Here is a 25,700-nt window from a genome sequence, read left to right as displayed (position 1 = left end):
GATCCTGTGTTGCTGTGGCCCTGTCCACCTGGGAACCTCCACATGCTAAGGGTGCAGCCCTAAAAAGACAAAAATATTAAAAATAAATAAATAAATTATGCATTATCCTTTGCTGCTAGAAGTAAACTTGTGACAGCTCTGACCATTGAAAGTTGGTCAATGTTTCTGGGAAAACTTTGTTTCTCTGATATAGATAGCATCCCTTTCAACATTTCCTTCTTATTCCTTCCTGGAACCTGGATTTGATGGCTGAGCATCCAGTTTGCAACTATGACAGCAAAGCCAAGAGAATCACAGAGACCTCACCACTGACACCCTTGACCTGCTAACTTAACCCCAATAACTGCTATCTCTTAATAAGCACTCATTATGTAATAAAAAATAAAGTAGCTATGTGGTTAAATACCATACTTGGTCCTCAGAAACCTAAAGCAAATCTTTACCAATAAATAATATAAATTTTAAGGGTTTCCTTTCTCTTTAGTTGACAATAAAATAAACACTTTTTTAAACTCTAGGGAATTTCCATCAGGTGAAAACTCTCCATTTTCCCAAGGCTATATCTACTTAGCCAACAGTTATGCCAATCAACCTATGTATGGCCCTATCCGTTGATTAATCAGGTCAAAGAAGCTGACAAACCATAAATTTCCCCAAGAATTTTGTGCCATGGAAAAACACATCTTCCCAGACAAATATCTAGGCTCTCACTTCATTTTATTACTAAACAGTGAACATTGTGGATTTATCTCTTTTTTTTGTCTTGTCTTTTTAGGGCCGCACCTGCGGCACATGCAGGTTCCCAAGCTAGGAGTGGAATTGGAGCCATAGCTGCCGGCCTACAACACAACCACAACAACACTGGATCCGAGCCACCATCTTCGACCTACACCACAGCTCAGGGCAACGCCGGATCCTTAACCCACTGAGCGAGGCCAGGGATCGAACCCAAAATCTCATGGATCCTGGTCAGATTCGTTTCCGCTCTACTACGACATGAACTCCTAAACAGTGAACATTTTGTATAACCTATCTCCCTTCCCTTGTACTCAACTGACAGGGAGTTAAATTTGGTACTCAATTGCAATAATTATCTCAAATCAGGGCTCTGAAAAAATTTTGCAGCTGCTTCTAAAACTGAGGTCTTGAGCGAGGCTGTGCTTCACGCAGCCTTGAAAAAGCTGAAACTTTACACAAAGTTTTCCTGGAATAAAAGGCCATCTCTTTCATTAAAATCTCAAAGGAATTTATGACAACTCTCCCCAAATGTTATAAATCACTGCCCTAAATGGTTTTTAACCTCTTTATTTTTATATTTCTTCTCAAATTCTCTATTTTCTAGCTACTATTGATCATAACAAATTACTCCAAAATTTAGTGACTTAAAACAACATTTTATAGCATCTCACCGTTTCTTTGAAGCAAGAATTCAGGAACTGCTCGGATGGGCACTTCTGGTTTAAGGTCTCTTAGGTGGTTTCAATGAGACGGTAACTGAAGCACAGAGTGCAGGAGGCTGAGGACCGGCCAGGCATGTCCGTCTCTGCAAGCAGTCTCAGGGTCCCGCCCTGTGGTTTTCCCACTCGGGTTGGTGTCTTCACAGTACGGTGGCCGCTTACCTGGCTGCTGCAAGCTTTGAGAATAAAATAGTACTTCTCTCAAAGCTGTGGTTTCAGTTACCCACAGTCAACCGCAGTCCAAAAATATTAAGCAGAACATCCCGGAAATAATTCCTAAGCTTTAGATTGCCCGTTGTTTGGAGTAGCGTGAAGAAAGTCTCGCGCTGTTTTGCTTTGTCCCGCGAGACGTGAATCGTCCCACGTGGATCGTATTTCGGGACCCTGGGTTAGCAGACCAACGGGAATGCGTGTTAACGTTTCCTGCATTCAGAGAACCCTTATTTTACTTAGTAATGGCCCAAAAGCGCAAGACTGGTGACGCTGCCAATTCACATATGCCAAAGAAGCTGTGAAGTGCTACCTTTAAATGAACAGGTAAAAATTCTCAACTTAAGGAAAGAAAAAAAAAAAAATTGTATGCAGAGGTTGCTAGAATCTACAGTAAGAAACTGTGAAGAAGAAAAAAAGAAATCTGTGCTTGTTTTGATATCACAGGGCATAAGTGTTTAGTTAAGATGGAAAAGCCGTTAAATTTGTACAAAATGTTTTCAGAGAGAGACCTCATTCACACAACTTTTATTACAGTATGTTTTTATAATTTTTCTATTTTATTATTAGTTATTTTTGTTAATCTCTTACAGTGCCTAATTTATAAATTAAACTCTATCATAAGTATGTATGTAAAAGAAAAAGTATAGTATATATAGAGTTGAGTACTATCCACAGTTTCAGCCATCCACTGGGTCTTACAGACTATTCCCCACAACTCTCGGTTGAAGCAGTCACGAAAAGCCCACCCAGTTCTAAGATTCTACCTCTCACTGGGAAAAGTAACAAAGAATTTGTGGACATATTTTAAAACTATCACATTGTGGATATGTGTACATTATAAATTATTAATGTTAGGTAATTTCAATTTTCTCTGTAATTCAGGACCAAATTAAAAATCTCTTTGGTTCCTACATTATGCCAAACAATATTATGCTTTGTGGCATTTAATAAATATAATCTGCAATAGCTGTGACTAATTTTGATTTTTTGTTTATTAATATATATATAATATACATATAATTCTATAATTTTCATAAAAATGGAAGATCCTACTCTAATCAAGAATAATTGGGGAGTTCCTGTTGTGGCTCAGTAGTAATAAATCTGGCTAGTGTCCATGAGGATGAGGGTTCAATCCCTGGCCTCACTCAGTGGGTTAAGGATCTGGCATTTCCATGAGCTGTGGTATGTGTCGCAGATGAGGCTCAGATGATCCTTCATTGCTATGGCTGTGGCGTAGGCTGGCAGCTGCAGCTCTGATTCGACCCCTAGACTGGAAACTTCCATGTGCCAAGGGTGTGGCCCTAAAATGCAAAAAAAAAAAAAGAATTGCACCCTGATTCATCTTGTGTATCCAGATTTTAATGATAAAGTTTGCTCAAAGCTGGAATCCCCTAAATCATAACGTAGAGAGTGGCACACATTTGGCACATCTTCTAGGTAAATGATTATGCTATGTGAATTAAAACTTTTTGGCCAAGAGTTACTAATTTGTTTATTGATAAATTGTTTTTTCTTTTTAGGGCCTCACCCGTGGCATCTGTAAGTTACCAGGCTAGGAGTCGAATCGTAGCTGCAGCTGCCGGCCTACGCCACAGCCACAGCAACACCAGATCCAAGCTGTGTCTGTAACCTACACTACAGCTTGCAGCAGCATGGGTTCCTTAACCCACTGAACAAGGCCAGGGATCAAACCTGCATCCTTATGTACACTATGTTGTGTCCTTAACCTGCTGAGCCACAACAAGAACTCCCCATTGATAAAACTTTAAATTTAGCATATGATTAACGGTTCTGACATCCTCAGCGAAATTCCTGAGCTACTTGAAACCATGAGAGAATTCTATAGCCAATTATTTGGAAAATTCAGTCATTTATTCTTCAGATACTTAACCTCAGCTGACTATGCCCAGCATTTACACATATGCTTAGACAAATAACATATCATTATACTTCACAATATATACTATGTATTAAAATGTAAAATATTGTAAAGCTGGCAGTGAAAGACAGGTCAACAAAACAAGAGAATTTGAATCAGACCTGTGGCCCATACAGCTTAGCTGCAACAAAAACCTTCAGTCCCAAAACAAAATCATCTTCTCTGAAATACATTTCAGTCTTTCTAACTTTCCTTAATAACTCACTTTTTGCTTACTATACATTAATTTTTAAAAATCGTTTAACATTTTCGTTGTACAATTTATTCTGTAAATCTTTGCTGCTATGTTTATGGTCATATTCCTTCTTTTCCCTAAAATTTAATCTCTTTTACTCTTCAGGGAGTTTCCCCATTTTTAATGCTCTGAAATGCAGAAATGCAGTAAACCTGTCACTTTATACTAACCCACATCCACCTCAACTTCACCCTCTTCAAGCATGAACCCCATGGTCTTAATCTTCCTAGCCCATCTTCATCAGTTTATTTCCTCCCCATGCTCATTCCTTTTAAGTGATGTCATTTCTCCCTCCCCTTCCTACCACCATCTCCAACAACGCATCAGAATTTAAGGCTCAGAACTGAACACAAAACTATTTGGGACAGTGAAATAACATTTTCTGTCTACTTCCAAAACACTTTCAACAAGTTGTAAATTAAATTTTCCATGTGCTCTTAAATTACAGTGGAATGGTATGGAATCCACAGCCAAGAAAGGACAGAAACAAGAGATTCATCAAGACACAGGTAATGTTCTGGTGCTTACTTTAGTATCCTGAAGGCCAAGAAGACCTCTGTCCCCACAGTTGACATTTCATTAGAGTATTATATCCCTAATCGCTATCTTACTTATGTTCTGTTTCCATAACTGCATGAATCCAGAACACCTCCAATGACATATTCCATGTGGCTCTTGGGATATGAATGAAAAAAACAAGACAATTCTAAACAAGCTCTTTAGAACACATGCAGATACAGAAGAGACAGACCTGCAGGTCTGTTAGGCAGAATTATTGCCTTATTTACCTCTGTGTCCACAGCGTCCAAGGTAACTCTGTGGTCATCAATACATACTGAATGTTGAATTCATTAGTTATTAGACAATCATAGAATTATATAACAAAAAATAGTCCTTAGAAATTATCTAAACTAACCTCTTACTTTACAGACAAAGAAACCGAAATCTTGAGATTTCATCTTGGGAACTTACCCAAAGTTTAATAGCTAGGTAGCTGACATAGCAATTAATCATTTTTCCATAACAGTATGCTTTATTTTATGAAATTTCTAAAACGCTTTTTGTTTTTACAACACTTACAGAGATAATTTTCCAAGGAATAAATATACACACTTTACAACCTAAATAATAAGCTCAATTGATGTAACACATTAATTCAGTTGACTATTTCCTCAGTCTCACACATGTTGTAATTGCTGGTATTAAATCTGGTTGTGTTCTCCTCACCACACCCCTAACTTCTGCCCCAAACAGTGTCCTGAACCAACTGCTCTGCTTAATCAGGCTTTGTTTCTTGAGTCTAATGTTATTATTTGTTTCTTGAGTCTAATGTTAAGATTGACAAGGCCACTGAGAAAAACAGCATGACGTGAATGGTAATAGAAATTCATAAACAGAATATGTTTCCAAACCCACTGAACAAAAACCGTGTATCTCTGTTTCATACAAAGACTCACACTCATTGCTATTTTGTGTAGAGTTCCCATGCAGATAATCCTGCCTTGAAAGGAAATAATTTGGGGAGCAATTAATTCAAACCACTTGAAAAAATGAGATTCCTATGGAGACATTTCAGTGCCTTACATGAGTCTGTGTGTACCCCTTAACTACTCTCATTAGCCTCACGCCATTCGCTACCCACCCAGCTTGTCTCTTTTCAGTATGTTTCTACAAGAGGTGCATGAGGTGAAGGAGATGTGGAAGTACAAGCCTAGAAAGGGAATTTGAATCCCTTGTCCTTTGCACACTGCTCCTGATTATAGTATCTGCAGGCCACAACACCAACATCTGGGAAACAGAGTTAACAGCATCGAAAAAAGCCTCCAGATGTCACACAGCCCCATCTTTTGTACCCAAGTCAGACTGTCCCTAATGATAACAAACAGTTAAACATCTCCAAGGAAAGAGCTGCTATAACACTCCTTTGGTATCTGTCATACTAACTATGATAAACTGATGGAGTGAGTGTGTTATAGGCCACCTTCTCATGGTCTAGATGGCTCTGTCTTATACAGTGGAATTCTCCATTAGATGTCAACAGAAGAGTGTGGATGGCTTCTCAGGGTCATGTGCAAGAAGATACACAACCTGACTGTGCAAGAGTTGTTGAGGGATAAGAGAAGAATAGGAAGGAATGGAGATGTGGGGAGGAGAGACTTTGCTTGCTTAAACATTCATTCTTCCTAGGTATCAGTGGTTAAAGACTATGTGCCCTTGCCTTGCTCAGCAAACACCACTGGAAGGCATTTGGGTAAAATGAAGACTAAAGTTGACCTTTTAGCATAGATGGTGGATCTGAGAGATGATAAATCACAACCAAACTCCTCACAATATGGCCATTTATTAGTAAAACACCAGGTTTAAAATAAATCAGAAGTCTCACTCCACATACCGGATTCTTTCCACTTAAAGTTTTGAGGGTTTAGTCAGTATATTTTCTTAAAAATAAAGAATGACTACTTGGAAACACAAACTATTCGGTGGACAATCTTGTTAAAGATTATTCTACAATACAAGGAATATAGCCAGTGTTTTGTAATAACTGTAAGTAGAAAGTAATCTTTTAAAGTTTTATAAAAAAGAAAGTAAAAATCATAAACTATTAGAAATTATCAGCCTAAAGGGGATTTAAACAAAAAAACTTGATAATTTCAGGAATAGACTTCAATAAATGAAGGTTATTTTACAAGAAGGAAAGAAAGAGAAGAGGAAAAAAAGGAAAGAAAAACTAAGTTTTAATCAATGTGGTGGTGAGGGGACCTTCCTCAATGGAAAATAGATAGCCGTACTTATAAATCAGGTAAATAAATATATTACTGTTTGTATCCTTGACTATGAAAGGAAAAACAAACATTTATTGAATATCATTTATTTTTTAACTGTGCAATCCTATGAGGTAAGTGTTATTACCTCAAATTTTATATAAAGGGAAATTGCACAATTGACAAGAAAGTGTCTGGATTCAAAATCTTAAATTCCTGGTTATAAAACCCCATGGTCTTTCCACTGGGCCACACAGAAAAAGAAAATATCCTTATCTTTTTATTTCTCCTACAAATAAGAACAGAGTAATTTTTTAGTGAGAAATAATTCTTACAATTTATGATTACTGGAAACCTACTTCTTTAGACAATTCATTAAAGAAACCAGGGTTTAGATTTACCTTTTGTGAAGTATTATCTATCTAATTCACTATGTTGTGCCTATGTTGCCTTGGTCAGGACCTTATTCTTAAGAGAATCTTTGCATTCTCTCTCACTACTCTACCTCTCATGTGGACTATGGAAAGACAATCAGCCTAAAAGGTCAAGAAAAGGGAGGCAGAAACTTCCCCAGGTGAATCCCTACCATATGAGAAGCAGGCAGTTAGTTGCACTTAACACTGTATCATATGTAATAGCTATTCAAATAAATGTTTTAAACCTCCTACACTTCTATAAGCCTTCTATATGCAGTAACCCTACATTTCTCATTCATAGATTTCCAAAATAGCTACAAGTAATCTATTGAATGAATTCATTTTGGTTAGCTACTTCTATAAATATTGGTTGAACACTGAAGTTAGATATTTCAGCCAAATATATATTCGTTGAATCTAATCAAGTGTCTTATTTGATAATACACTACTAAAGAGCTACTGGTACCCTGACCTGCAGAAATGAAAGTACATTTACTAGAATTAGCTACTTTAAAGCCTTTCTTAGAAAAAGGAAAGCAATAATCAACAGTTGTAGGTTGTCAGCTCATCACCAGCAACAACCTATTTACTAATGAGGAAACTTTGGTTTAAAGAAGTTAAATAAATTGTCCTGAAACCCAGGTCTTGCATTTAGTAATGAAATGCCTTTTCTCTCGTGTGACTTGGATCATCCTTCTTCTCAAATTTCTGAATGAATAAATACACTAACAAGTTTTTACCAAATAGGGAAAGGGACTGGACTAATACCATGCTATGGGCTAACAATATCAGAACCAGCCTTTATGAGATATGATTCTTGTTTCCCCCCGAGACATAAGTAGACGTGTGCTGTGTAAATGGATATTTGTAGTACATGATGGCAAACTTATACTGTATTCCCAAGTTACCTTCACCTTTTAAACTTACCCTCTGAGGTTCACTGGGACAGTCTCCTTTTTCTTATTTTGATTGGTTGTGTGTTCTTGATTATATTTTGAAGATGATATGATAAGCCAAGTTTCAGTGTTCTTAGAATGCCTCAGAACTCAAGTCTTAAAATTACAAACCCCAAAATGTGTTTTTTCTGCCTGCTCCTTCTTTCCTTCTCCTATTCATAAGTTTACAACAAAGGGGATTCATGAATCATGATTTTGGATGGAAAACATGCTATCTCAAGGCATCCTCAGTAGTTTGTGGCTGCTGGGGAGAGCACACAACAAGCCCTGGGAGAGGGGAATACTGAGGAAAAAGAGGCTCCACTGATATGCTTGCGGTTCTGTTTATTTCTTAGCAAGAAAAAAAGAAGAGACCCACAAAAGCCATAATTTGTTGGTCTCCCTTGCCAGGGACACTCCTGAAAGCAGCACATCCTACTGTGGTCTTAATCTTGTGACTCTTGAAAGAATTGTACTTGAGGGCACCATTGTAAGCATCCCTGCTCCACCCAGATCCTCCATTTCATCTCTTTATTTAAACATTTCTTTGTTGCCTCGTTTAAAAAAAAAAAAAAAAAAAGGATTTTCCTTTAGTTCTTCCTCTTTACTGATTCCCTCAGGATCATGTTCAGGAAAAAAAACAAACTTTCTCTCATTCTGTGTGAGGTCATAGTCTCTTTTTTTTACTTCAATTTAAGTAACTGATATAAGAAGTTTCAAGAGAAGCAGTGGCTATAAACAGAAATTATAGAGCTTATGGAAAGAGGATTTACAGAAAAGAGTTTTTAAAATATGACAAGGGGAGTTCCTGTCGTGGCTCAGTGGTTAACGAACCTGACTAGTATCCATCAGGACACGGGTTCAATCCCTGGCCTTGCTCAGTGGGTTAAGGATCCAGTATTGCTGTGAGCTGTGGTATAGGTTCCAGACGTGGCTCAGATCCTGATTTGCTATCACTGTGGTGTAGGCCTGCAGCTGTAGCTCCAATTTGACCCCTAGCCTGGGAACTTCCATATGCCATGGGTGCAGCCTTAAAAAGCAAAAAAAAAAAAAAAAAAAAAAAAGGAAAGTCATAGAACCTTAGTGTAAAAAGACTACCTAGCCCATCTCCATTACTACACAGATGAGGAAACTGCAGTCCAGAACAATTATTTGAACCAGACCTCACAATCAGTCAGAGGTGTACAAGGTTTATCAGTCCAACAGGTGAAATAAACATGTGCTTAGGGCACCCTCAAAACAAATAAGAGAGGGAGAGGGGTTAAGAGAAAGAAAAGATGGAGTTTGATGGGTTTATCAGAAAATCTAGAAATAAACCATCTTATTTCAGCATCCTTCTAAGATTTACTTTGAATAAAACACTAAGCATGGGAGAGATGAGGGGAATAATCTTCCCAGTACTTGGGGTCTCTTTAGGTCTTAATCTAGTGCTGGGACAACACCATTTGCTTTTAGCTATTTGTGTATGTGTCCATTTTAAAGATGATACAGTCTCTTTTTGGGATGCAATGAGGAACAAAGGGAGCCTAGATGGAAAATGGAATGTAATAATTAGACAATATATAAAAGACATTTTGTTGGGCTCTTTTTAATATGTAGATCTTTGTCAGAATTTTGTTTTTCACTTAGTAAAGTCCTCTAAATAACAGAGACCCTTATATTCAAATCTAACTTCAAAAACAGCTTCCCAGAAAAACTATCTCACTTACATCCTTCAAAATACCTCTACACACACGCACAAATTGAAACACTTTTGTATCTATGACAGCTAAATGAACTAAGCACTTCAAAACCAGACATTTCAGGAATTCCCATTGTGGCTCAGCAGAAACGAACCAGACTAGTATCCATGAGGATGTGGATTCAATCTCTGGCCTTGCTCAGTGGGTTAAAGGATCCGGTGTTGCCCATTGAGCTGTGGCATAGGTCACAGATGCAGCTCGGTTCTGGCACTGCAGTGGCTGTGGCATAGGCCAGAGGTTACAGCTCCAATTTAACCCCTAGCCTGGGAACTTCCATATGCCCTGGGTGTGGCCCTAAAAAGACAAAACAAAAAACAAACAAACAACAAAAGCCCCCAAACATTTCATGAGGTTTTCTGTTGAAGGGGAAATGTACACTTTTTTAGCTGGGCACTGGCATTCCTAGATGGCACAGAATTTTATGGTGAGAGTAAAAGAGAAGACTTTTTAATTGTGTGAATATGCCTCTGCTACCACTCTGATCCATTATGTTCCTGTTATTGGCTGAGATTGAGAGAGGATGGTGAGACTGGCTGGGAGGAGGTGAATATTTAGAGGAGGCATATAACACAAGAGTGGACCAGCCAAACCAGTCACATGCTGTAGGTTAATTAGCCAGTTTGCTTGGAGCCCTTTTCAGCCCAAACACAGAACCTAGAAGATTCCTACTTCCTCTTTCTTATTCTTTGATACCACCAAGGAAGATTCTCTGACCGCTTAAAATTCAACAGCCACATACCATATCCAAAGGAGGAAAAGAAAACAGTCAGGTCCCCACATCTCCTGGGGTTGAAAATTTTTTGAAATACATATTTTTAGTTCTTAAAAAAAGTTTAGTTCTCAAAAACACTGTTTATAATAAATCATATGTCTCTGTTTTTAAATTGTAATCAACTATATGGCGAAAGCAGCTCTTTTATAAAAACTCTGCAATTAAAACAGCCACTTAACACTCCAACCTAATGCCTGCAGTAAATCAAGTGTCTTTGTTGTTTAGATTTTAGCTGAACAGGTCCATATAAAAAAGGAGTTTTAGCACTATTTATAAGAAGAATTGTCTCTCCAAACCCATCCAACAATTTTTTCATTCTTTAGGTAAAAACTTCAGAAACTTAAGTGGGGTACAGGCAGGCTACCAATAATTTTTGTGCCAGACATTATATAACAAGGTCAAATTTAATGTACACACAAATGTACAGCAGCTTAAAAGAAGCAGTTGTCCAAAAAAGTGTCTGATGAATCATTGCCAAGAGATGAGAGGGCTGCAAGGGCATCTGTGTTAAACCACAGCTCTGTCACTAGTATACTGTGTGACCTTGGACATATCACTTAACCCCTCTGCTTCTCAGCTTCCTCTTATACGATACTTCTCACTCTACATCTTTCCAGGTCCAGCTCTCCACAGAACAATCCGTTCAGTGGAACAGCCATTTACATTCTCCCAAAAGGCATTTGCCTCATGGCTCCTTCTACAAATCTGTTCTAAGAAGAGCATAATTCCATGGCTATTCTTTTATGGACAAAGCAGGCTCTTCCTTATAACTAGATTTTCCACTTTTACCAAAGATAGTAGAGGAGAGAGTTGAGAACAACATAGCATAGAAGGAAAAGAATCATGCCATTAAGTCAAGAAAATCCGTTTCCAGCCCTGGCTCTGCCACTACCTGGTTTAGGAAAAGACACTGTTTCCTCATGTGTAAAAGATGAGGTTAGGATATGATCTACCTGTATATATTACTGTGTGGTACTGGCACATAGATAAACAAATGGACCAATGGAATATAGGAGAAGATCCAAAAACAGACCCAACTATATGCGAAAACCTAGTATCTGGTAAAGGGGACATGTTAGATGACTAGGACAAAGTGGTGTCTTTAATACATTATATTGATACTCTACACCTAAAACTAACACGACATTGTAAGTCACCTATACTCCAATAAATTTATTTTAAAAAGTTATATTGGGATTCTGCATAGCCATTAGAATAACAACATATATAAGAACAAGTTACAAACCGATCTGGAATCAAAATGTAAAAATAAAGTCATGCCAGTACTTAGGGAAAACATGGATGACCTCCTCTATAACCTATGATTCCAAATTCATGTTGTGATATTGTGATTTATAATAAGAAATATATATTTGGTCTTTATCCCCATTTCCGGCACAGAGCTCCTAAAAACCCTGAAATTTCCTGAGTGTTGAGAACAAAGGTGTCTTTTGTTATGTTAATAAGGTTATTTCAAGACCTATAGACTTGGGCTGGTTGCCAAGAGAACCAACCTTGTGATTAGGGGGTTAAAACTTTCAGTCCCACTCTCCAACCTCTGGGGAGGGGAGGGGCTAGAGGTTGAGATCAATCACCAATGGTCGATGACTTAGTCAGTCATACTATGTAATAATGCCCCCATTGGAAAAAAAAAAAATGAGAGGGAGAGAGCTTCAGAGCTCCAGATGAACACATGGAAAGTGGCATACTCTGAAAGTGTGGAAAATCTGCACTCTTTTCCCATACCTTGTCCTGTGCTTCTTTTCTATCTAGCTGTCCCTAATTTATATCATTTTATAATATCCCGGTAATCTAGTAGTAAATGTTTACCTGAGTTCTGCGAGTCTCTCTAGCAAATTAATCAAGCCCAAGGAGAGGATCATGGGAACCACCAGGAAGCCCAGGAAGCAACCTGGACTAGCAGTTAGCATCCAAAGGGGGATCCTGTAGAACTGAACCCTTAACCTCTGGGGTATGATGCTGTTTCTGGGCAGATAGTTGAATTGTATGACACCCAGCTGGTATCAGAAAATTGCTTGGAGGTATGGGGAAACATCACATACCCCAGCACACACACATACACACACTCACACACACACACACACACACACACACACACACACACAAGGTAAGAATTGGGTGTCAGAATTATAATATACAATAAAGAAATGATTTGTAAATCTGAACTTTTGCATAGCATAATCCAAGACAAAAAACAACTAGCAAATTGAAATATAGAATATAAATAATGAGCTATTGTTCCTAATATTTTTTTTAATTTTTTAAATTTTAGGAACAAATTTAATAGAAAAATGGGTGAAAGAACAGAAAATGTAGCAAAAAAAGTATAAAAGTCCTTAATTATATGAAAAGGTGTTCAAATTCATTATAATAAGAGAAATGCAACTTAAAACTACACTGAGATATTATTTTTCTCTCATAAAATTAATACCTATTCAAAATCTTGATAATTCATTTTGTTGGCCAGGCTGTGAGGGAAAGTGCTTAAAAGAAGTAAACCCAAGTAGCAATGAGCAGTACAGCTTACTCATCTTGTTTTCTAGATGCCACCCCTTATTTGAAGGAAATGGAGCTCCTTGAAGAAAAGACTGATGGCAGGGCTATTGGGAAAAGTATAATATGGGCCTGAAATGTCTTGTTGGGAAAAAATAAGAGCTTAAAAAAAAAAAGATATCTCTATCAAAAGGACACAGGAGCCATTTTGAAGGGGCTCCCACTAGCCAAATCTATGATCATTCAAGCATGGAAAAAAAAAACCTAATAATAAATAAACTTATTGAATAAAATAGGAATTCATGAGTCAATACTGGTAACAAATAGATAAATAGGAAGAAGATGGTTCTTCTTTACCATAAAATTCCAACTGATAAAATGTGAGGGAAGTGGAAGAATTTGAAAATCAATATTTGACAATTGTAATTTATTATACAACAGTCATCAGTTATTACAAGAATTGGTAATAACAAATCCATATTACTATTATGGATACCAGTGAATGTCTATTGATTGTTTTTCAGTCCTTGACAAGAGTATTTTTTTTTAAAGCACAAATGGATACTTTTCTGAAAAGAAAACAGTAGATCATAGAACTTGTTGGGGTTTTGCTGCTCAACTCTTCACCATTTCCTCCGTAATGCTGCCAATCAAAGGCAGTTAAGTGCTACTCAGGGAAATAACCACCAGATGGAAACTGGGTGCTGATTTATTAATTGCTGGGAAAGAGCCCAAAATCTATAGTTTCAGAAATCGTGCCTAGGATTAGGGCTATAAAGCTAACTGGTGATATAACTAAGAACTAAGAGAAAGAGGGGACTAGACACAAAAGGACTTTTGATTTCTCCTCTGATTTTGGAGGCAGTTGATGGTGAAGGGGCTAAGAATGGGGGAAATTGCCACTCATGTAAAAGTCATGGAAAATGAAGTTCCACCCAAATGATTTGGGAAGTATTCTTCCAAAAAAATGAGAATGGGACATCTAAAGCAGAGTCAGACATCATCATCAGCTTCAGCATTTTCAGGACTGGAAAATTCCTTGGACCTCCTTAATGACCTGAATGACCCCAGACACTATTTGAGAATAGACTTTCAGTTTCCATATATATTCCATAGATGCACTTTTAGGAGTGGTAAACAATAGAGAAGGACTTCCTCCTAAAGCGCTATTTATACACTAAAGTACTGGGCATTCCTCTTGGGTGGATTTTTCCCAGATATTCTATGTAGGGACTCAACCAATAATGTGTGATTTCCCATCCACTAGTCTATCATCACTCCTTGGTCTGAGGATAAAAGTGATTAAGAGAAGTTCCCGTCATGATGCAGTGGTTAACAAATCCAACTAGGAACCATGAGGTTTCGGGTTCAATCCCTGGCCTTGCTCAGTGGGTTAAGGATCCAGCGTTGCTGTGAGCTGTGGTGTAGGTCACAGATGTGGCTTGGCTCCTGCATTGCTGTGGCTCTGGCATAGGCCGGCGGCTACAGCTCCGATTAGACCCCTAGCCTGGAAACCTCCATATGCCACGGGAGCAGCCCAAGAAATCACAAAAAGACAAAAAAAAAAAAAAAAAAAAAAAAAAAAAAAAGTGATTAAGAAAGTTTGCAAAGTAGAAGTCCCAGATCAAATTACATGGAACATTGAAATCCCATAGACAAATATGGCAAAACCACCAACCACGTAATTATGGATTCAAAACAACCAAAGAAATCAAGTGATTGAAACTGGACCCCAGAATCTTTGAAAGATCACATCTGGAGATATCACTCATATTGTGCAGACAGTAGCATCCTAGTGAAACAGGTCAAATGTGATGTGGAACCCCACACTGAAATTTTAAAAGTACATTCACTTTCTAAATGTCAGTGTAAACCTTCAGGATATCGTTGAGTGCCTCTTTCAATTCACACTTAGGATAGGCCCAACCCACTAGACTTTTGGGACTGCTCCAGTCTCAGCCAGTCCAGAGGAGACTCCAGGATAATGGACTTTTGACTTTTCCTACACTGTGGTTTCTTTCAGGCAGTGAGGCCAATTAGAAAGACAGGTGAGGCAATACGTCATTCAGTTAATGACTTATTACCTACTAAAACTGGCTTAGTCAGCAGAAGCAACAGAGCTCTAAAATTTCCCCATCATGTGGGCTTGGTTTTATATATTTCTATGAAATCGCCTCAATTCTGACTCCTTTACACTGTTTTAACCTGATCCAGATTCTTTCCTTGTACTTCCTTTAGGAAGGTTAAACAGGCTTACCCAACCTTGGACATAACTAGATCAGTTCTTCTAAATACTTCTCTTTTTTTCTTTTTTTTTTTTTTTTTTAATTTTAGGGCCGTACCCATGCAGCATATGGAAGTTCCTGGATTAGGGGTCAAATTGGAGCCACAGCTGCCAGCCTATGCCACAGCCACAGCAACACCAAATCTGCAACATATGGATCAGCTTGTGGCAACGTCAGATCCTTAACCCACTGAGTGAGACCAGGGATCGAATTCAACATCCTCACAGATATAAGTTGGGTTCTCAACCCGCTGAGCCGCAGCAGGAACTCCCTAATTACTTCTTTATGTTAACACTTTAATATAGGAGTAGTTTAGATCCCATTTAGTTAAGCACATACATAGGCCTTCCTTGGTGGCAATTAAAGTCAATTTTTTGGTCCACATATTATATGTCTCTGGGTAAGTCTTTATTAGAAGTAGATAATACTTGCATCATTATCTTGAGATGCCAATTAGTATTGAGCTCTTTCCCACCAACCTGTACTTTTGGTTTCTTGGCAAAGGTCTCTTCTATTAGATTATCCTTATACTTACTTATTCACCTGTTTCTATACACTATGACACCTGGTTTTATTTTTTATCTTACTCCTGTCACAAGGAACTTTTTCATGTCTTTGATCTGTTAACAGTGGGTTCTGCCTACACCAGATACTTTATCCATGTTGAACCAATTATAGAAATCAAAGAAGTTTGAAATCAGAGACTAGTTTCCAGAAGAGATTCAAAAAGGTAGAAATGGGACACAATGACGAAGTATTGATGAGCAGGACCCTCAATTACATGCCTACTGCCTCACATACTTAAATTAGGCCTTAGATAACCCATGATCATCTCTGCTTCCAACCAAGGCAACTGTATTACGAGAAACCCTAAAAATACAAATTCCTTCTTGACTTTTTAAACCAAGAGATCATCATTCAAATAATGTTATAAAAACCAAAGAAATGTAATAGTCATAAAATTCAGAGGCAAGAGGGATTTTTTTCCCTTAGTGAGGAAACAATTGAACCACTTGAAGAAAGATATAAAGAAGATACCTTCTAAGATACTCAGTATAGCTGCTGACCCCTGAAAAATACCACATCCAGAAGGAGCACAGAAGAAAATAAAAGGTACTTCAAAGGCCTCCAGTTTCCAGCCAAGATCAGTAAGATAAGTACATGAAATAAAATTACTGAGGAATTTTAACTCTTTAACTTTCCAGCTGAAATATCTCGTGCTAGGAAGTAAAAGATTCTAGAAGAGAAAACCTCGGACCCCCAGGTCATGTGTTTCCTCCTACCAGGGAGCAAGGAATCCTCAGTTCCCTATGAAACTGTTTATTCTAAATTCTCAAATTTTCTTCCCCCATAGTTCTCTGAGAAGATCATCACTACCCATGTCTTTAAGCATATTTTTCTAAAAATGAAATGATTCTGAATTCGTTTTTGGTTAAACATACTGCTTCCTAATAGAGATCCTTTCCACCTTCACCTTATACTCCTAGTCTACAAGATCTCCTTATCCTTCTAGAAGTTACTATTTATCATTCCAAAGCCTATAGTGGATGAAATGAAAACAAGAAACGTTTTCCACTGGTAACTAAGATACTTCTTAAAATTCCACCTATCAAAACACCTATGAAAACAAGAAAAGTTTAAGATATTTCTTAAAATGCCACCTATCAAAACAACCACTAGCCTTCTTCCTACAATTTTATTCCATATAAATATAATCCCTGGGATTCCTTATCCTTGAACAAGTTTTCTCCACCAAAAACATAACCATACCCAGGCCCTTATTTGATCCATCCATCACTCATTATATAACAAGTAGTACAAAGATCCATTCTATATTGGCCCACAACCTGAAGAAAATAAAACAAGTTTCTGCTGACCAGGCCAAGTATTACTGTTGAGTAGAACATGATTTTATGTGGGGTAAAACACGTAACTGTCTCTAGAAAACTGTATCTAACCTATCAAACTCTACACCTATATAACAGATTTTTCATTATTATTCAACAAATACACATGGTAGCCAAACTCACCAAGGTTCCTCAAGATTCAACCCATGCTCAATGCCTCCTTGTTTGGGTTCTACCTTTTCAGTCAGTATCATTTTCTACCAACAGAGGGTTAAGCAAAAGCAAGCCAAAGTTCAGCTCTTGGATAATCCAGGGGCATCTCTTCTCCCAGGCAAATATAGCGATCTACACCAGAAGATGAACCTTGGATCTGGTGTAACAAATCCATTTGCCTCCCAGAACCCCTCAACCTTGATCAGGTACAACCTTTTCAGGACAAACTGCAGAAACCTATATATACCCTTTATTCCTCTTTTCCCTGGTAAAGGGGAAAAAAAAAAAAAAAGGAATTGCTAAAAAAAAAAAAAAAAAAAAAAGAGGTGCCAACAAAGTATTGAGGTAGTCTCACTCCAAGAGATAACTCTTCTTAAACAATAAAAGAGAGATGATTCCTGTCCTGAGATTAATGTACTATTGTATAAACCCACTTAACCTAGGGTTTGAGGAAATTTCCCTCATCTACTGTGTCCTTTTTCCTTATGCCTAGCTAATGCCCTAAGTTAAAATCATATTCTTGCCCTTGCCAAGCTGCCTCACCTAAATGTCTGCACTAAGCATTTTCTGGAATTCCCTGAATCCAAATGTGCTTTCTCCATTCCACCACAATGATGCAGACACTGATTTCTGCATCCTCTCACCATAGACTTGCCTATAACTTCTGCTCAGTTTGAACCTCTGAATGCCCAAACCCAAACTGTCTTCTCAAAATCCAAAAAAGTCAGCTTGGACTAACCTTTGCAGCGCTAACCTCCAGTTGATCCCCAGAATTCTCATTTATCAATCTTACTCTCAACCCTGCTTTCTCTGTCCCTCCTCCTCCTGACCTAACATTTGTTGATGCTTACCACCAAGTCCAGATGCTAACTTAGAAGCTATCATGGAACTCTTCAGGCAGTCCTTCAACTTAATGAAGAAATGATGAGAACTAGAAATAGTCTCCATGAGTTCCCAACAGCAAGCCAAAAAAAAAAAAAAAAAAAATGGATCTCAGTTGATTATTTCAAAAAAGAGTTATAGTTAAAGTGATTTGTAGAGCAAATTGGCTGAGAATTGTATCTTCTGGCCAACAATTCTACCAGTTTGTTAAGTTAGAGGGTTTTTTAAATGATTCAAGGAAGATACCCTAACCACAAGTGTATACACAAGTGTATAGACTTGTTAGAGTCAGTCAGGTTTTAATTGTTATTACATCAAAAAGTATCACTTTTACAGGAAAAAAAATTATTTTATGGAATTGGCATTATATAACTATCAAATGTTTCAACCGCATATATTTAAGATAGTTTTTAAATCTTGCTGCATTCTTCCACAGTTCATTCCAATCTTAACATCAAAGGTGAAATTCCTGAATGTGTAAGGCTTAGGTCTTTACATTAAATTTTAGTAATACCTCTACACAACATCTCTAAATCATTTCTGCCTCAGGGTTCATCACTGGTCATTTATTGTGTGAATAGTGAAATACACAGTGTTTTGCAAATGGTACAATATTCCAGTGAAAGACATAATGTCCGGGCCCCTCATTCCATCTGCCTCTGGTTTGTATCATGCTGACACTCTGTAGGTCAGTTCACTCATCTTTAATACATTGTTTAAATACATAGTAAAAGCAATATTCATAGAGTGGTATAAATATCATACCCCAAATTACAACAGTTTTATTTAAATACTTCCATCTTCTACAGAACTCATGGAGATTTTGATGTTTCTACAACTTGAGATTTAAACAGACCAAAAGAAATGCTCTGAGATTTATGACACAAAAGCAAAATATGAGAAACCTAAGTGCATTTTTAAGTCTTTTTTTTTCAAGGATGATTGCTTTGCAACTGTTGGGGGGAATGCTAGTGAACATATGGATCATTCTAAGGAGTAAAAATCTATAAAATATTTCTGTTTGTAAAAGCCTTTCTCCATTTCCATTGAGGAGGTCAGGGTGATGAAAAGTATAAATGCTGGTGTCAGCAACACCGGACTATATTCATCATTAAAGCAAAAGACTAAGAATTAAAACTTTCCATGTAGAATGAAACTATCGAAATTATTAATTGCTATGCTCACACAGGTGAATAGTATAACGTGATCAGAAAGTAATAAATATCATTAATCACCAGTCTCACTGATAAAAAGGACTCCCTGTTTCGATTGCTCAGAAGTCTGACTTTGCTGATACTTAAACAATATGCAGTTCATATTTGGCCTAGGGGAATATCTGAAAGGGAAAAATCTTTATTTCAATCCCAAATAATTGCTAAATAAATGTGTGGCTCAGAAATTAGAGAATAATTTGACTCAAATGTTTATCAAATCCAGAAAGAATAAATATTTCCTTAATCATGAGAGTTTCTAAAGTCCATATCTGTACTTCAGTTTCTAATATTGTTCTAAACATTTATCATTATGCGTAAAGAAAGAGTAGATTTCATTAGGAAAAAAAATATAAGAAAAAATAAATGTGCGTCTCAATATTTCATTTAGTTTAATTATTTGTACTATATATATTAGCCCCCTCTTATGATAATTCAAATAAAAATGCTAAAATGAATAGAAATGAACAAGCCTGATTGAAACAAAGAGTATCAAAATAATTTTTGTATTGAGAGGAATGCATCACATATCTTAAAAAATAGTTTTAGTAGATGAAGCACTTCCTGACATGAGAGAGGACAACAGATACTCAGTAACATAGGGTAACACTGAGTCATAAACCAAAACTTTAGCTGAAAGCTTCAAAGACCCAAAGAATTACTAGTGAATAACATTTAAATCCATTGATATGAGAAGAATTTTAAGTATTTTTCAAATGCAGATGTCTGTAGAATAATGAATTCTGTGAAGACTTGACTTTTATTGAGAACTTTTTAAAAAGAAAACCCATCTCCTGATGTTGGTTCCACAGCAAAATTTATTGAAATTCAATTGTTGTCAAGTGGGGCCCCCTTCCTCTGCTTTTTGTAATTGTGGGCCATCACTAGACACAATATTTTCCTGAAGTGTGAGCCAAAGCCCCAGATGCCTGCCCAGATTCTATCCTTTCCAATTTACTTTGACATCCTCAGTTCCTTTCATAGGAAATGAACATTAGCCTCTTGAGCATCTTGACTCCTTGGTGACGCCCCATCTGAAAAACTATTGTCAGAAACCAGTCCATTCTTACCTGACCCAGACATGTAATTGAATTTAATTCTACAGGTGTTTGGCAGATGAACTAAGAAAGGAGACTCTGCAATTTCCATTTTCTTTCTCTTTTTTTATATATATGATGATTTTTTTTCCATTATAGCTGGTTTACAGTGTTCTGTCAATTTTCTACTGTACAGCATGGTGACCCAGTTACACATACATGTATAGATTCTTTTTTCTCACATTATCATGCTCCATCATAAGTGACTATATATAGTTCCCAGTGCTATACAGCAGGATCTCATTGCTTATCCATTCCAAAGGCAATAGTCTGTATCTATCAACCCCAAATTCCCAATCCATCCCACTCCCTTCTCTCCCCCTTGGCAACCACAAGTCTATTCTCATTCTATAACCCCAGTCTGATGATTAAATCATTTCCCCCTTCTTCTTAAATATAACAATGTTAAAATAGTTAATAAAGTCAGACCACAATGTAATTTCTGCTGTTTACTGAAATCTGCCAAGTTGGTGTATTGTTTTCATCATTTTGTGACCCGTTCCACATTCTGCTAACAGCCTACTCCCCATCTGACATGATGAGCTGTAGTATCATTCATGAAACGATGAAGAGCTCACCCAACTATTCATTCCTTGACCAATGTAATACCTTATAAGATTTGGTCAAGGCCTCAGCCTGTAGGCTTCAGGAAAGGGGCGGGGAGGGAATGTTGCATTTTTGTTCCTTTTATACAAGTTACCTCTGATACAATTTCCTTACAAGCTTGCTGGCAATTCTAGAAGCAAATGGACTGTTTGTTCCTCCATGGAAATTTTCAAAGCCACAGGATAATGGTTTCAAAGAAAGGAAGAGGGAATGATGAAATAACAACAATGCTTTTACCCTTTCAAGGATAAAAACTACCAGGATATTTCCACTGGGTGGTCTAATTATTACAAATGAATATTTATTTTTTATTTGTTTGTTGGTAGTGTGACTTATTCCAGAAAAGACATAAAGTAGCTTCAAAAGAAACTTATAAAATACAGAAAATTAAAATAACTTAAAAATACATATTAAAAAAATCAAAGGAAAACTAAAGGCATGGAAAATGAGATAGAAAGGAATTCAGTAAATAAAATTCACATTATGTCCTTTTCTTTGCTAAAGGTAGGTTGGATTATTACTAATCATTAATTAAATTAATAAATCCACAAGTAACAAAAGCATTGCTTAGAAGGTGGATGTAGGATTGAAGAGCTGTAAAAGCTATACTTTTTTAATTAAAATATAGGTGATTTTACAGGGTTTCTTCAAGTACTGTTATACAGCAAAGTGACCCAATCATACACATTTCCCTGTGCTATACTGTAGGGCCCCCTTGCCTATCCATTCCAAATATAACAGTTTGTATCCAAAAAAAAACCCAAAATATAAAAGCTATACTTGAAGATTGTAGAATTCTTTATAGGACAGATGTTGGTGTCATTAACAGATGGATTAATTTTACAATGAAAATAAACATGCAGGAGTTCCCTTGTGGCTCAGCAGTTTAAGGACCTGACATTGTCTCTGTGAGGATGTGGATTCAATCCCTGGCCTCATTCAGTGGGCCAGAGCTGCAGCTCCAATTCAACCCCTAGCTGGGGAACTTCAGTATACTGCAGGTGTGGCCATAAAATGAAAAAAAAAAAAAAGAAGAAAGAAAGAAGGAAAACATGCAAATGCCATGACTGAGATGTTCTGTTGCACTTTTAGTCCCCAAGTTCCTAAATATTAAAGCCAACCTGAATGAATACGGCTTCATTGTGAGTTGGTATGTTTCTGTTACAGATCATAACTTGAAAATTTCCACATACAGAAGTATACATGATTTGTATCCTGAAAGCTGATACTCTAGTATTTCATGAAAATGACATGAACTGTGGCACCACCAAGTCACATGTACAATGTGGACCCAGCTTTCTGTTGACTCAAGAACAGTTTCTTGTGCACCATGGAAGAAAATTCACCACTAAATTTAGCAGTAGGGAGAAATTACTTCGTTTCCTCAAAGAGCAGTCAATACTCCTCCATGGTTTTCAATGATTTATTGCTCTACACTGTGATGTTGACACCTACAAAATCAACTCACTATTAATGGAATTATTCTATTCAAGAATCCTGTGCATGACAGCTGTTCTGATGTGGTAGGGTGATTTTTCCAAATCACTAGTGACTGTCTTTCACTTTTCCCCCAAGTGGCAAAGAGTTGAGAACTGCACCAGCTCCTCCTCCATTTCTGCTACCTCTATTGCCAAACTGAACATGTACAAAACTGAATGTGAAGAGAAGTTCAACTGATTTTAAATTCATCTTGAGTCTTTTTTGCTACTCTGTCCTTCAGTGAGATCATGAGCCTTTCTGTGCTGGCCAAAACACCGACAACATTTTAAGCTAATGTTAAAATTTTCATCTTAAGGTGCAAGTGGTTCAAATTGGCCTTTTTATTGGCACCAGTATGGTGAGGTGTGGTCAAGCGCCAGTCAACATCAATATGCTAAGTAGTGTCCTTAGAAACATAATGCTTCATTTCACAGTGTAGAACTGAGATCTTCAAAACTTCTTCAAGATTGGGTCTAGCCCAAAATTAGAATATGTCATAGAAGATGGCCAAATTCTCCTTGCTATGAATGAAACATTGTGGGTTACTGGAAGGTTAAGAAGTGTTGATATGTCTTCCCAACCTCTCACTTCCATTTCCAGGAGCTTCATTTGTGTACCAAGGGGTAAAATAATAACCTACCCAAGTGCTCTTTCACTCTTGTCAGGATTTACTCATCTATCCCTGTCTCCATGGATGTAGAGATAACCTACATCATCCTACAATCATCAAAACACCAATAACAGCAGCAGTTCCCAATTACAGAAGGTCTACTGATACACCCGTTACCCTACTAGATGTTTTGTTATGTTATTTCCTTTAGCCCTCACAATTGGTTTATAAAATTAATTTCATTACCCTCAGTTTACATAGAAGAAAACCAAAAGTTAGAGAAATGAAATAATTTTTCCAGGATCACCAACTAGCAAGTGCTAAGTTTTAAAAAGTGTGAGGCTAATGAAAATTTCTTTCAACTCCTTGGAAAAATGCACCATATAAATTATAAATTATTTAAAACTTATGAAAAAAATTTCCACACTATTTATAAACCAACCATGAAATTATTAGGAAATATAACTAATGAAGCATAAAAGGCCACATGGACAACACAAGATCTGCCTTCAGTCCAGACAAGCTGAATAGCTGGGTTCTATGTTTATAAGTCTGTTATAAGTCACTATTTGTTAACTTACACAAATTAAATAATAGCCAACTAAGTGTCAGTAACCTTCAGGTCTTCCCAGGAAGGTGGCCCATGGGGCACAGTCCACAGTCATTCCTTCACTCAGACATTCAAACTAGCTCATGCTCCCTGAAAACATCCTATTTGTTTCAAGAAACCCAGCAAAACTCTATCCAACTGAGGGCTTAGTAAAATGCCTACAACTAATCCATGGTCTGTGGGTTCACTGGGAGCTAGTTTGGGAGGTCAAAGCTTATACACAAGGGAAAATAAAACATGTGCGAATGTAGATGAATCTTTTGTCCCAAAGCAGTGCTGGAAAACTCATGTAAATATACAAATACGCTGAGCTGTATTGTGAAAGGAGCCATTTGTTTTACTAAAACAAGTTGGTATGGTGCAAGATTTTTCTTGGCAAATAAACAGAACACAATGGAAAAATTTGTAAACAATGAGGTTTTCTGGCAAGTTTTTAAAAAACTGAATGAACAGCCTTTCCAAAAGGTAAAAAACTTCCTTTTCCTCAATCCCCCATGAGGTCCTACTCACATATAATCACTTTAAAAGTCAAAGCAGATGAAGAAATACAGCTCAGGGATCTGGAGAGCTTGTTAAAAGGCCCATTTGGTCGCTGGTAAACTAATCTGCCAACTGCTCAACTTGGGGGATTATGTAGGCCAAGCCATCCTAGCCAGAATGAAAAGTCGCTCAAAGATGGTCTCACACTAGAGTTCAGGAGATGAAGAAATCATTCCTCTTCCCAGAATTCCTCTTATGTGTAGTTTTCATCACAGTGACGAAGGTTGCAATACAGGAAGGGCTTTACGTCCCACGTTACTACAGAAACCAAATGTTCTTGCTTAAACACAGGTTTCATTGGAAAAGTGTTGGCTGAAGGTCAAAAATATGAAATTCTCCAAAGAATATAACAAAGGTATGTGGTGTTGGCTTAAGAAATCTCTGTTTTGTATGGTCACGCCTCTCTCCTGAGCAGATCCCAAACCAAATGGATGAAATCTGTCTTTAACAAACTGTGCAACTTCTTTTTCTCTTTGGTCATTCAGAGGGGGTTGAACACACACATACATAATTTTGGAGTCACTGTCTGACTCATTTCATTCTTTAACATGCTCTGAAGTACATTTGCATCATGTCTGTTAAATCTGCAAAGGACTGTAAATTTAATCTTTTATTAGATCAATTTATGTCCAAAACATTTTTAGGGGAGGGCTTTATATACACTTTCCCATACATAATTGTATATAACTACATGTAAAAGAAATAGATTGGGGTTTGCTATCCAATTCCATTTACTCCTCCCTAAAGAACTCCCTAAGTTCCCTAAAGAGCTCCTCCCCAGAGAACCTTTAATTGCTGTGGCTAAGAGGCTAATTCTGGTACAATTTTAGGTCCTCTTCTCTTTATCCCAAACTAGGCTTATTACACCTAGTTCATACAGGGATGTATCCTTACTTCAGGGTTTCTGCCATCAAAATTTTGTAGATGCTGTTTAAGTTACTTAAAGTTTATCTTCCCTCGGCCAAGTAACCGATGTTAACAACCTGTTAGCAACCTGTGTGTATATTTTATACTCTTCTGCATGCTCATATATTCATATATAAACACATATATAATATATATGTATGTGCATACCTATAATTTGATATATATGCTAACACAAATGTTGGGAATTTTCTTTGTCAAAAATGAGGCTACATACACACGTTTTTTTTTTCTCACTTAAGGATATATCATGGAAATCCTCCAAGGATTAATTTAGCTCATTATCTTTAATAGTTGTTAAATAGTTCATGGTGAGTATTTGCCAGAATTTAATCAACCATTTCTCTATTGATGGGGATTCATTTCATTTCCAGTCTTTTCCCACTTAAAACAGTTCTAACCAATTAG

At 37.1% G+C, this 25,700-nt stretch overlaps 2 long non-coding RNA genes across 9 annotated transcripts in view; one reads left to right on the top strand and one right to left on the bottom strand.

Annotated features, from left to right (window-relative positions):
• Positions 1 to 25,700, bottom strand: part of LOC102161640 (uncharacterized) — a 729,975-nt gene that overhangs the window by 703,376 nt on the left and 899 nt on the right. For 5 of the 7 annotated variants that reach the window (XR_014831258.1, XR_014831262.1, XR_014831264.1 and 2 more), the window contains exon 1: positions 1,410 to 1,780. The exons of 1 other annotated variant lie outside the window; for it this stretch is intronic. This is a non-coding gene — a long non-coding RNA (uncharacterized LOC102161640). Of the gene's footprint in view, positions 1 to 1,409; positions 1,842 to 25,700 lie in introns of those variants that run through there. One more of the 7 variants, XR_014831259.1, reaches the window with a different exon arrangement.
• The window catches only part of LOC110257349 (uncharacterized), a 78,633-nt gene continuing 54,784 nt past the window's right edge, over positions 1,852 to 25,700 (top strand). For both annotated transcript variants that reach the window (XR_014831249.1, XR_014831250.1), the window contains exons 1-2: positions 1,852 to 1,994; positions 4,296 to 4,356. This is a non-coding gene — a long non-coding RNA (uncharacterized LOC110257349). The remainder of the gene's footprint in view (positions 1,995 to 4,295; positions 4,357 to 25,700) is intronic.

The sequence above is a fragment of the Sus scrofa genome, chromosome 16 (genome assembly GCF_054392235.1).
Source record: "Sus scrofa isolate SSC_HxYL_T2T_F1_AM1 chromosome 16, Sscrofa_HxYL_maternal_Yorkshire_Landrace_v2.0, whole genome shotgun sequence".
Taxonomy (NCBI): Eukaryota; Metazoa; Chordata; class Mammalia; order Artiodactyla; family Suidae; genus Sus; species Sus scrofa.
This window is presented reverse-complemented; position numbering and strand designations above follow the sequence as displayed.